Below are 11,986 nucleotides of genomic sequence, written 5' to 3'. Positions count from 1 at the left end.
AATTTTACATGAGAGGGAGTAAAACAGACAGGCCATAGTAGATAGCCAATTGCCTGAGAGGCCATACAGGTATTGAGCCATAGTACACTAGGCTAAATTGTTAAGATCAAGTTAAAACTGGCCCCTCTGTACTCCAACACATAACCCTGTTAGCAGCGATGGACATTGGGCCTGGTTCAGTACAGATCACAACTGTGAATGCAATAGCGGTTACGCATGCAGTTTAACTGCAAAAATATGCTAATCCTCTGCGATCACTATGCAGTTGCAGCACAACTTAATACGCCCTTACACACATCCGTAATACTTAGCAAGACTGCAAAACCATCTGTGACATCAAGTATAATCGCAGCCTTACACACATTTGCACAAGCTCTGACCTTACTCAGGAATTGCTAACCTCGTCACACACAGTGGCAAGGCTGTTTCACCGACCACCCTGTCACCATCCCCAAACGGTACTTCCTGTCATGCGCCCAGCATCTATTCACCGGCGGTGACTGAGTCACCGCACATTTCCCCACCGACGGGACACTGCTACCCGTGGTTGAAGACGGCACCTGCAGGCTGTCTTAGAGGGGCGCTGCGTGGTGAGGACAGGGTGCTTTTTGCCCTCCAGAAGGACGGCAGGGTGCAGCACCCCGCTAAAACAGCCTAGCGGGAAAGCTACATAGGCCGTTATACTAGGCAACAGAACTGCAAAAGGAACCTGCACAAGCACCCACTCACGTCAGAACGTGCAATGCTGAGTAATATGGTAGCATCTGGATACAGAATGCACACCTGATGGAGGGGGGGGAATCACCACCTCGTGGAGCTGATCGCAAGCCCAGCCACAGCGGTGTAAACCCTCGGGCGTAGCTGTCTGAGCGGGAGAGCGAAGATTAACCAAGCCGCCATTAGCTCCGCCGCCAGCTCTATGCCCACTATGCAGTTTAATGCGGGACATTAATGGCAGCTACTAGCACTGTGCAGCCTAAAGGTAAACTGGCTATAGCGCGTATTGTTGCTCGTCTCCGAGTAGTGGGGCACTGGAGTTTAAAGCTTGTGCCCTGTGCGCAGATATAACAGTGTACTGTAGCGCAGAATTGCTGCGCATCCTACACACCACCGTTGTTAAGCATGTTGAGCTGCCTGCCTAAGACCTGGCATAAACCGCAACCTTAATATACCCACTACCTTAGTATTCAAGAAAGATAGGTTCTATTCACCGCAGCATGCAGCATCCGGTGCGCGGTAGGGTCATTGGACCCGGACACTAGCCACAGGCAGCTGTGACTGGTCCCCAGGATCTGGTGATCCTGTGGTCGGGGACCCTGGACACAAGCCGCAGGCAGCTGTTGTGGGTCCCTCCGGTAGCTCCAACGATGCAGACTGGGCAGCCAGCAATCTGCCTGTGAAGAACTTCATAGAAGTGAAAAAAAATTATAAATAAGTAAATAAGGGAAAAGGGCTGGAGACAGCCCAAGTGCACCCGGCTCACTCGAGGCACGTATCTAAACTGGGCTCGGAGGGGTATAGATGGGGAGGAGCCAGCTACACTTCTTAAAGATTTAAAGTGCCAGGCTCGACTCACACACCCGTCTATACCCCAGTGTAAAAGCTCCAGTATCCCCTAGTGGATAAGGGGAGAAAAGTTAACTAATATTAGATAACAGTATAGAAGTATATTAGTGGTCAAGAGCAAAGCAATTAGGCATGGTCGTAATTTTCTGACCACACCAGGCAGTTCTTTATCTGCTCTGGTCATAAAATTTCGACCAGTCAGATAAACATGAGGGCGGCTGCAGGAAGAGAATCTTCCTGCAGCTGCTACTCTCAGAGGGACCGTCCAGTCCCTCTGCTTGCCAGCACCCCCTCCCCGTGTCTGCTGTGCTGCCGATCACTGCTGATCAGTCAGCAAAGCAGGACCCCCCACCCTGCGACTGCAAAGATTAGCAGCCGCTGGTAAAAAGTAAATGAACCTTCCCCTCACGCCCCTGACATACCTGGTGCCTGGATCCGGTCTCAAATTGAACGTCGCAATGTTTCCGATGTTCCGATGGTGGTTCCAATGTTTGTAAAACCGATTTATTTTTTGTTTACAAATCTTAAAAAAAAATTTTTTTTTTTTTTTATGAAACCATTTTGGATAACTTAAAATGGATGTTCCTCACCTAATTCACTCATAAGAAAACCTGACAATTTTGGAGCGTTTTTCAGAAACAAAATCATCAGTTAAGTGGTTAAAGGTTGCAAGTCTAAAAACACCTTTCCCATCATAACAACTCCCTCAAATAGCTGTACCACATCAAATATCCCATTATTCTACAGAATATCACCAAAAAACTGACATGTCATTATTGGCCAGATTAAGCTAATTAAAAACTTCTAAGTGACATACGCAAAACCTGGTTATTGGCATACTGGGAAGTACTGTCCACTCAACAATATTGAGTAACTTGAAATTAATATGAGCTGTCAATTTATAACTTTGACAAAAAAATTCTGAACGATCTTTTGACATGTTATGTTTTAAAATGAAAATAATTTTACTTACATATTTGACGTTACAAAAGGAAAAGAAATGGATTTTGGCACTTACCGATAAATCCCTTCCTCCAATTCCATAGGGGACACTGGAGGCTTCATGACAGTGGGGTATATAGACGGTGCTAAGTGGGAGCTGGCACTTTAAATTTTAGAAATGTGACTAGCTCCACCCCCTCTATACCCCCTTACAAGCCCAGTATTAGGAAACTGTGCCCGAGGAGAGCTGGAAGAAACAAACGAGGAGGAGGTGAAGCAAGTACACATAACAACAACACGGAACGTGTAGAAAGTTTGAAGTAACAGTACACCAAGAAAAACATCAAACAGTCATAACTTAATGGAATCGGAGAAAGGGATTTATCGGTAAGTACCAAAATCCTGTTTTCTCCTTCACCCACTAGGGGACACTGGAGGCTTCATGACAGTGGGGACGTCCCAGAGCTCCCATTATGGGCGGGAGAGCGCTGAGAACCTTGCAAAAGGCGCTGCAGAGGCCGCAAATGTGTCAAAAGTGTAAAAACAGAGAAAGCTAAGCCGGCCCGACCAAGTGGCCACCCGGCAAAGCAACTCCATGGGAACCCTGCAAGCAACCGCCCATGAGGAACCCACTGAGCGAGTGGAACGCACAGTAATAGAAAAAGGAGGATCCTTGGAGGAGGCCACATATGCCTAACTGATGGTAAGATGAATCCAGTGGGCAAGCGTTTGTTTGGAGGCTGGCCAACCAGGACGAGCAGCGTCATATAAGACAAACAAAGCATCTGTTTTACATATAGCTGCAATCCGTTTCACATAGATCTGAAGAGCTCTAACGACGTCCAAGGATCTTGAAGTTGGTGAATCCTGTGGAAGAACCGGTACCACAATATGTTGATTGATGTGGAGAGCTGAAACCACTTTGAGAAGGAATTCCATTCTCGTACAGAGTTCCGCCCCAAGCTACGACACCTGTCTGGCTGCGGCCAGCGGGAGTAGAAGTACCACCTTCCATGAAAGGTATTTAAACTCCACAGTCTCCAAAGGTTCAAATAGAGGATATTGTAAAGAAAGGACCAGATCCAGATCCCATGGGGCCGTCGGAGGCACAAAGGGTGGTTGTAACCGGATAACTCCTTGCAGAAAGGTATGCACATCCAGAATTAAGGCCAGCTTCTTCTGAAAAAATACAGACAGTGTAGAAATTTGAACTTTCTGGGGACCCAGGCATAGTCCAGCCGAGAAGCCTGCTTGCAGAAAAAGCAGGAGTCTGGCTAGATTAAAAACTGTAGGAGGCGACTCTCGCCTTTCACTGTCACAAGCTGCCGCACTGCCATTGCTGTGCGGGGTGAATGCCGGGCAAGTGTTCACTGAAATCTCCTCCTTCCTCCTGTTTGGATCTTTGCTTAGCAGCATATTGTTTGCAATTCCAGTCTTTGTTGCTGCTGAGCCTCTGCACTAATTACTGCTTTTCTGTGTGCAGTGTCAGGTTTCACTAATTGATTCTCCTGTGTGTTCACAGCCCAGGTGCAAACTGGTCAGTCATCAAGGGAGGCACGGGCCGCACTCGGAGTCCTGAGTACGCAATCCTGTGTACAACCGCTTGTATCATCCCGGCGGCATTTACTGCACCTGGGCGTCCTAAGTACGCAAATCTGTGTACAATCGTTTGTCATCCCGGCGCTATTTAGAGCACCTGGGCGTTTTGGAGTACGCAATCCTGCGTACTAACCGCTGCTGGCACACCGCACATCTTCTTGCCAAGTTTCCCTGCCCTCAAGGCAGCATCCAGCCCAGAGGCTGCTTCCGGCCCAAAGGCCGCATCACAACAAATAGGCCCACAGGCCTCATTCAGCCCAGAGGCTGCTACCGGCCCAAAGGCCGTACCGCAACTAATTGGCTATAAGCCACATTTGGAGCTAGCTTCCTTAACCATCAAGGCAACCACCCGGCCGCATCTTACCAAGGCATTCCAGCCCTCAAGGCTGTGCAAGACTGTCTCTTCTGCTGACTACAGGGTCGTAACATTCACACCATGAAACGTAAGCCTTCCAAATACGGTGGTAATGTATCGAAGTAACTTCTTTCCAGGCTGGAAGCATAGTAGGGATTACCCTGGGATTCCTCTTCATCGTAATATGGCCCTTTCAACAGCCACGCCGTCAAACATAGCCGCCTTAAGTCTGGATAGACTATAGGACCCTGTTGTAAGAGATATTCTCTCAGAGGTAGGGGCCACGATCAGCAGAAGGCGGAGGTTGGAATACCAAGCTCTGCAAGGCCAATCCGAAGCCACTAAGAGAACCTTGGACCTCTTCCTCTTGATGCGTTGTAGAATCCGAGGGAGAAGAGTAAAAGGAGGGAACAGATAGACAAAACGGAACCGCCATGGTGTTGACAGTGCGTCTACTGCCACTGCAGGTCTCTCGTCCGAGAGCAGTACATAGGCAGTTGATGATTTTGTCTGGATGCCATGAGGTTGCTTGTGGAAGACCCCACCATTGGACAAGCTGTCGAAACACCTGAGGATGGAGCACCCATTCCCCTGGGTGCACGTCCTGCCGGCTGAGGTAGTCTGCCTCCCAATTGTCGATGCCTGGAATGAAATTTGCCACCACAAACTTTTCTGCCCAGTAGGATGCAGCTTACTTCCTTCATTGCCGCCCGACTTCGGGTGCCACCCTGTCGGTTTATGTACACCATAGCCGTGGCGTTGAACGACTGGACTCTAACTGCTTGGCCCCGCAACAGGTGATGTGCTGGTTGAAGAGTGTAGAACACTGCCCGTAATTCCAGGATGTTTATTGGCAGATTCTCTGTGAGGTCCAGCGGCCTTGGAAGTGGTGTTCTCGAATCACTGCCCCCCACCCTCTCAGACTTGCGTCTGGTGAGGAGAGTCCAATCCCACACTCTGAATCTCTTGCCCTCCAAAAGGTGCGACGAGTTCAGCCACCAGAGAAGGGATATCCGAGTTCTGGGACTTAAACTCACATGTTGGTGTAGGAAAAGATGGGATCCTGACTACTGGGAGAGGTCGAGCTGAAACATTCTGAAGTGGAAATGTAAGTAAGGAATGGCCAAGAAAGCCCATCATGCACTAGGTTTGGTAGTGGACTTACTCTCCTGTTGAGCAGATGTTGCTGCAAATCTGCTACGACCTCTGGAACCACGGGAAGTAGTAGGTCCTCCTCTGGAGCGTCCACAGAAACAACCCGGGAAGTGAAAGGACCGAAACGAGGGCCCCGAGTAGGGCCTTCTAGGAGGTGGAGCAGCCGTTGGAAGATAAGTCTATTTACCCCCAGTAGCCTGAGAAATCCACTTATCAAGTTTCGCTCCAAATAAGACACTTCCCTTGATGGGAAGAGCTTCCACAGCTTTCTTGGTTTCCGCGTCCGTCTGCCATTTGTGAAGCCAAAACGCCCTGTGCTGAAACCGCCAAAGCTGAAGTTCTGGAGGCGAGATTACAAACATCCTTGGATGCCTCTCCAAGGTAGGCTGCAGCTTCCCCTTTGTGTTCTGCTAGAGGAATAAGTTCCTCCACCGGGAGCTGGTCTCTTATCCCATCAGCTAACTATTTTGCCCAAACCTCAATAGCTTTGTTAGTCCAGCAGCTTACAATCGCAGGACGCAAAGTCACCCCGGCAGCTGTATAAATGGACTTGAGAGTATTCTGCAGTTCTCTGTCCGATGTCTCTTTCAAAGACATGGCTCCAGGGACCGGTAGAAATCTTTTTTGATAGACGAGAGACCAAAGGATCTACTGTAGGAGGAGTCTCACAAGATTTTGTGCTATCTGCAGGAAAAGGATAGGAAGATAACCGCCGGGACATCTGAAATTTTTTTATCCGGATGTTCCCAAGCTGAAACCAGAAGAGAATGTAGTTCTGAAATTGTAAAAGAAACCTGCCTTTGCTCCTCTTGGAGCTCCTCAGGCAACTCCTGAGTATATTGCCCTCCTCTAGAGCCGGCATTTCCTCTTCCTTTGAGTCAACCGACTGGAGAACTGAGGGTAACGGTCTCTTTTTTGAGACCTGCGGTGAGGGTCCCGATGACGTGGCATGGGACGACGCCATGGCTTTTGTGATCCCTTCCATAGATGCGCACCCATGCCAGTTCTTCTATAGTAGCTGATCTAGAAATGTCTCTCTTTACGAGAAGCCTCCAGCTCAGCAGAGAGATGTGACATAACGGATGCAAACTGTTCCGCCCAAGACGGCGGTTCTGTCGTCCATGGAGACTCTTGCTGTGGATTACACTTGTCACATAATGTGGGGCTAGATGACTACCCCTGTATATAATTTTCTACACTTTACGCAGGTAAATAACTTCTGAGAAGTCTTAGAGCCCCTTCCAGCCATGGTACATACAAAACCCACACAAACAACAGTAAAGTTTAGTGGAGAGAGGTAAAGACTGAGATATGCAGAGGTAGGAGAGAAGGGCAGAAAAGGAGTATCACACTTGCCCCAAAAGTGCTTCCAGCAGTGCTAAAAACTGCTAGGCAAGTAACTAAGTGAGAATAAAGTAATTACTGTCTGCCTACATGCTCTCCTAACCAGCCTAGATCCCACTGCGCACTTACAGGACAGGTCTGGCTCTCAGCACAGGATCAGCACCATACAGAGTCCTCTGTGTAATGGTTTCCAGCACACTTCAGAGAAGCACTGGAGCTGCTGGGGGGAAGGAGCAGGACTCTGGAGTTAGGCTCCGTCCCCCCGCTATGGCGCTCACTTCAATGTAGAAAGCGCGCTGTGTGAGGGAGACCCCACACAGAGGCTAATGTATGCCGTATGGCACCGTTAATCGGAGCCAATGCTTTTTATAAAAAGACCGCCTGTGATGTTTAACCTGGGTACCTCGCCAATCGAGGTAGCCAGTGCATACTTGTAGACTGCCTGGCTGACAGCGGCGGTTTAGATTAACTGGGGACCTCTCTGTGCGCTGCGTGCAGCAGCATGCAGTACCCCCAGACAGTGGTATCTTTTGTAGTCAGAGACACCAGGCGAACTGCAAGCAGTTGCGAGTGGGTCTCTCTCGGCAGCCTCCAACGGAGCAGACAGGCAGGGGCAGATGCTGCCTGTCATTCTTCATAGCTTCTCAGCTTCAGCGCAGCAGCGCTTTTATAAAACTCTAAAAACCTGTAGGAGAATGTGGTAACACTACCAGCTCCTCTCGGGCGCAGTCTAAGACTAGGCTTGTAGGGGGGTATAGAGGTGGAGGAGCTAGTCACACTTTAAACTTTAAAATTTTAAGTGCCAGCTCCCACTTAGGACCATCTATTCCCCACTGTCATGAATCCTCCAGTGTAACCTAGTGGATGAAGGAGAAACATAATACTTCTGTCGCAGGAGAAAGCTCAAGATCTAAATAACCATCTAGATCTATTTCTATTTCCAAATATTTTGCAACACATTTATTGTGCATAATACTGCATGCAAGTGTAAGGCCACAAACTTTGGAGGCAGAATACAGCAGCACACCACCGGACCTAACAGCTTATCCGGCTTTTTAACAGACCAAAGGTACTTCTTATTACCGCTCTGGTCCTTATGTGTGTCGCTTGATATCTTCTTTCTGGATTGCTGTTTGGATTCTTGGGGGTAAATTTACTAAAGTGAGAATTTTTAGAAGTGAGTTTTATGGAGCATACACACGGTCAGATTTGTCAGATCTGTCAGATGAACGATTTGAATGATTTTACCAAAGATTTGAACGATTTGAACGGTTTTTGACTGCATTAAAATTAATGGAATCGTCCAAGTCTGACTGCAAACACATCAGATGTCAGATATCGTTATCTGACCATCGGGAACGTGCATCGTTCAAATCGTTCATCTGACAGATCTGTCAGATTTTCCTTCAGATATGAACGATTTTTTAAATCGCTATTGTTCAGATCTGAAGAAAAATCTGACCATGTGTATGCACCATAAGAAGTGATGTTGTCCATAGCAACCAATCAGATTCTACTTAACATTTAACTAGCACCTTCTAGAAGATAATAGCTAGAATCTGATTGGTTGCTATGGGCAACATCACTTCTAAAACTCACTTCTAAATACTCTCACTTTAGTAAATTTACTCCTTGGAGTCAGCAACCTGGGCCGGCTCCCGTATCCTGCATCACATGCATGAAAAGGAAAACATGTCACAAATTAGTTTGCATCAAAAGAAAATGCTATTAAATAATATGAGATATGGTAAGAAGAACATACCTTTGTTATCTCTATGTCTACAAAGTCCATAGTGTTCCACAGGATACCTTGGGGTATAGATGATGACGTCAGGCATCGGACACCATAGAGTTAAGTTTTCAGCCTCCCAGGATGCACTAGGGTCCCCCTCCTATACCCCGCCCCCGAGCCAAGGCATCTCAGTTACGTACCAAGCCATAGGCCGGAGGGGGAGAAGGAAGAGAGAAAAAAGATCTGGACACACACAAGAATCACATTCTCACCAGAGGGAGACGGAAAAACAGGTGACCAGAGTAAAGCCCATCTGCAGCACAGGTGCAACAGGGCGGGAGTCCTGTGGAACCATATGGACTTCGTAGAAATAGAGAAAACAAAGGTAAGTTCTTACCATATCTCATATTTTCTACATCAGGGTCCATAGGGTATCCACAGGATACCTTGGGGATGTCCCAAAGCAGTATCCTTCAAGGGTGGGGACGCTCCTGTGCTGAAAGGAGAATCCGCCGCCCGAAGGAAGCATCCTGAAAGGCAAAGGTGTCAAACGCATAATACCTCACGAAGGTGTGGACAGAGGACCACGTGGCAGCCTTGCAGATCTGGACTGCAGAGGCACCACATCGAGCTGCCCATGAAGGGCCCACAGACCTAGTGGAATGAGCCCTCACAGAGGATGGAACCGGAAGGCCCTCATGAAGATAAGCTTCTGAAATGGCCATACGAATCCAGCCTGCCAAAGTCTGCTTTGAAGCAGGCCAACCCTTTTTACGGAAGCCATAAAGGACAAACAAGGCGTCCGACTTCCTAAACGAAGAAGTGCGGTCAACATAAATCCTTAAGGCCCGCACAACGTCCAAAGTGGCCTCACCCACGGAAAGGTCGGGCGAGGTAAAAGCCGGCACAACGATTTCCTCGTTGATGTGGAAACTCGAAACAACTTTGGGAAGGAAACCAGGACGAGTGCTCAGCACCGCCCTGTTCCTATGAAAAATCAGGAAAGGGGGTATACAGGAAAGAGCCCCTAAGTCCGAAACACGTCTGGCCGAAGCAATGGCCAGAAGGAAAATTGTTTTAGCTGTCAGCCATTTAAGGTCCACTGAGCCCAGTGGTTCAAACGGCGGTCCCTGGAGAGCCCTCAGGACCACAGATAAATCCCAAGGCGCCACCGGTGGAACAAAAGGTGGCTGAATTCGAAGAACACCTTGCATAAAGGTGCGCACATCAGGGATTGCAGCAATCCTACGATGGAACCAGACTGACAGGGCAGACACCTGCACCTTCAGAGAAGCAAGGCGAAGCCCATGGTCTAGTCCCGCCTGTAGGTAAGTTAACACTCTAGACAGACGGAACTCCCGAGGGGCGTAACCTCTCGGTCGACACCACTGGAAGAATGTATGCCACACACGATGGTATATCCTTGCAGAAGATGGTTTCCGAGCTCTTAGCATAGTTTGCACTACAGAGCTGGAAAACCCCCTAGACCTTAACATGGCCGTCTCAACAGCCACGCCGTCAAAGACAGCCGAGTCAGGTCCAGGTGAAGACAAGGACCCTGTGACAGCAGGTCCGGTCGTAGCGGCAACCGCAGAGGAATGTCCACGGACAGACTCTGAAGGTCTGAGAACCAGTGCCGCCTGGGCCACGCGGGAGCTATCAACAGGAGCGTCCCTCCTTCCTGTTTGAATTTCCGGATTACCCGTGGAAGAAGGGAAAACGGAGGAAAGAGATAAGCAAACTGGAACGTCCACTCGACGGACAGAGCATCCACCAGAGACGCCTTTTCATCTCTTGTTCGAGACCCGTACACCGGCAACTTGTTGTTGTGCCGTGACGCCATGAGGTCTATCTCTGGAAGACCCCACCTGTCCACCAGAAGTTGAAAGACGTCCTGGTGCAGAGACCACTCCCCCGGATGAACGTGCTGGCGACTGAGAAAGTCCGCCTCCCAGTTGAGGACTCCCGGGATGAATACTGCTGATATGGCCGGAAGATTGCGCTCTGCCCAGACCAGGATGCGGGACACCTCTACGAGTGCCGCCCGACTTCGGGTTCCTCCTTGCCGATTTATGTAGGCCACGGTGGTGGCGTTGTCCGACTGGACCTGCACGGGGTGACCTTAGAGAACCCGATGTGCCAGCTGGAGAGCCTTGAACACCATGCGGAGTTCCAAGATGTTTATTGGAAGCTCCTGTTCTGCCTGAGTCCACCTGCCCTGGATCAAGTGTGGACCCTTGACCGCTCCCCAGCCCCGAAGACTGGCGTCCGTTGTTAACAGGACCCAGTTCGCCACCCAAAACGGACGACCCTGGTTGAGATGGGTCGTCTGCAACCACCAGGCTAGGGACAGGCGAACCTCCGGAGTGAGCACCATCGTCTGGGACTTTAGACTCTGAGGCAGTCCATTCCATTTGGACAGGATCAATTGCTGCAAAGGTCTGGAGTGAAACTGGGCATATTCCACCATGTCGAATACTGACACCATGGAGCCCAGTAACCTCATCGCCGAGTGTCTCTGCACTCGGCGACTCTGCAGACAACTGCGCACCTTCAACTGTAAGGCAGAGATCTTTTCCCCCGTTACAAAGATCCTCTGCTGACTGGAGTCCAATAAGGCTCCGAGGTGCAGAATCCTCTGAGACGGGATCAGGGTGGTCTTTTGCCAGTTTATTAACCAGCCGTGACGTTGCAGAACTGCAATCGTCAGGTCCAAGTGGCATAGAAGGAACTCTGGAGATCCTGCTACCAACAGAAGATCGTATAGGTACGGCAACAAGCGGACTCCCTGCAGCCACAGATAAGCCGCCATGACCTTGGTGAACACTCGTGGTGCTGTCGCCAGGCCAAAAGGTAACGCCCAAAACTGGAAGTGATCGTTGCTGATTGCAAACCTGAGGAACTGTTGATGGCGTAAAAGAATAGGGACATGCAGGTATGCGTCCTGTATGTCCAATGACACCATGTAATCCCCAGGTTCCAGTGCCAGAATGATGGACCGTAGGGTGTCCATCCAAAAACGCGGCACCCGCAAGGACATGTTGAGGGCCTTGGGGTTGAGAATCGGACATTACGACCCATTGGGTTTCTGCACCAAAAATAGATTGGAATAGAAACCCTGGGCCCCCTGGGAGAATGGAACAGGCACTATAACTCCAGCCTGGAGCATAGTGTGCAAAACCTTCCGCAGTTCCACGGCTTTGTTCCGGTCTAATGGAAGGCCTGTGGTGAAGAATCGGGATGGGGGCCTGTGCCGAAAGGAGAGGGCATACCCGTGAGAAACCACCTCGTGA

This window comes from Taudactylus pleione, unplaced genomic scaffold (genome assembly GCF_031769625.1).
Source record: "Taudactylus pleione unplaced genomic scaffold, aTauple2 ptg000025l, whole genome shotgun sequence".
Classification (NCBI taxonomy): Eukaryota; Metazoa; Chordata; class Amphibia; order Anura; family Myobatrachidae; genus Taudactylus; species Taudactylus pleione.
Note: the sequence above shows the minus strand (reverse complement) of the source record.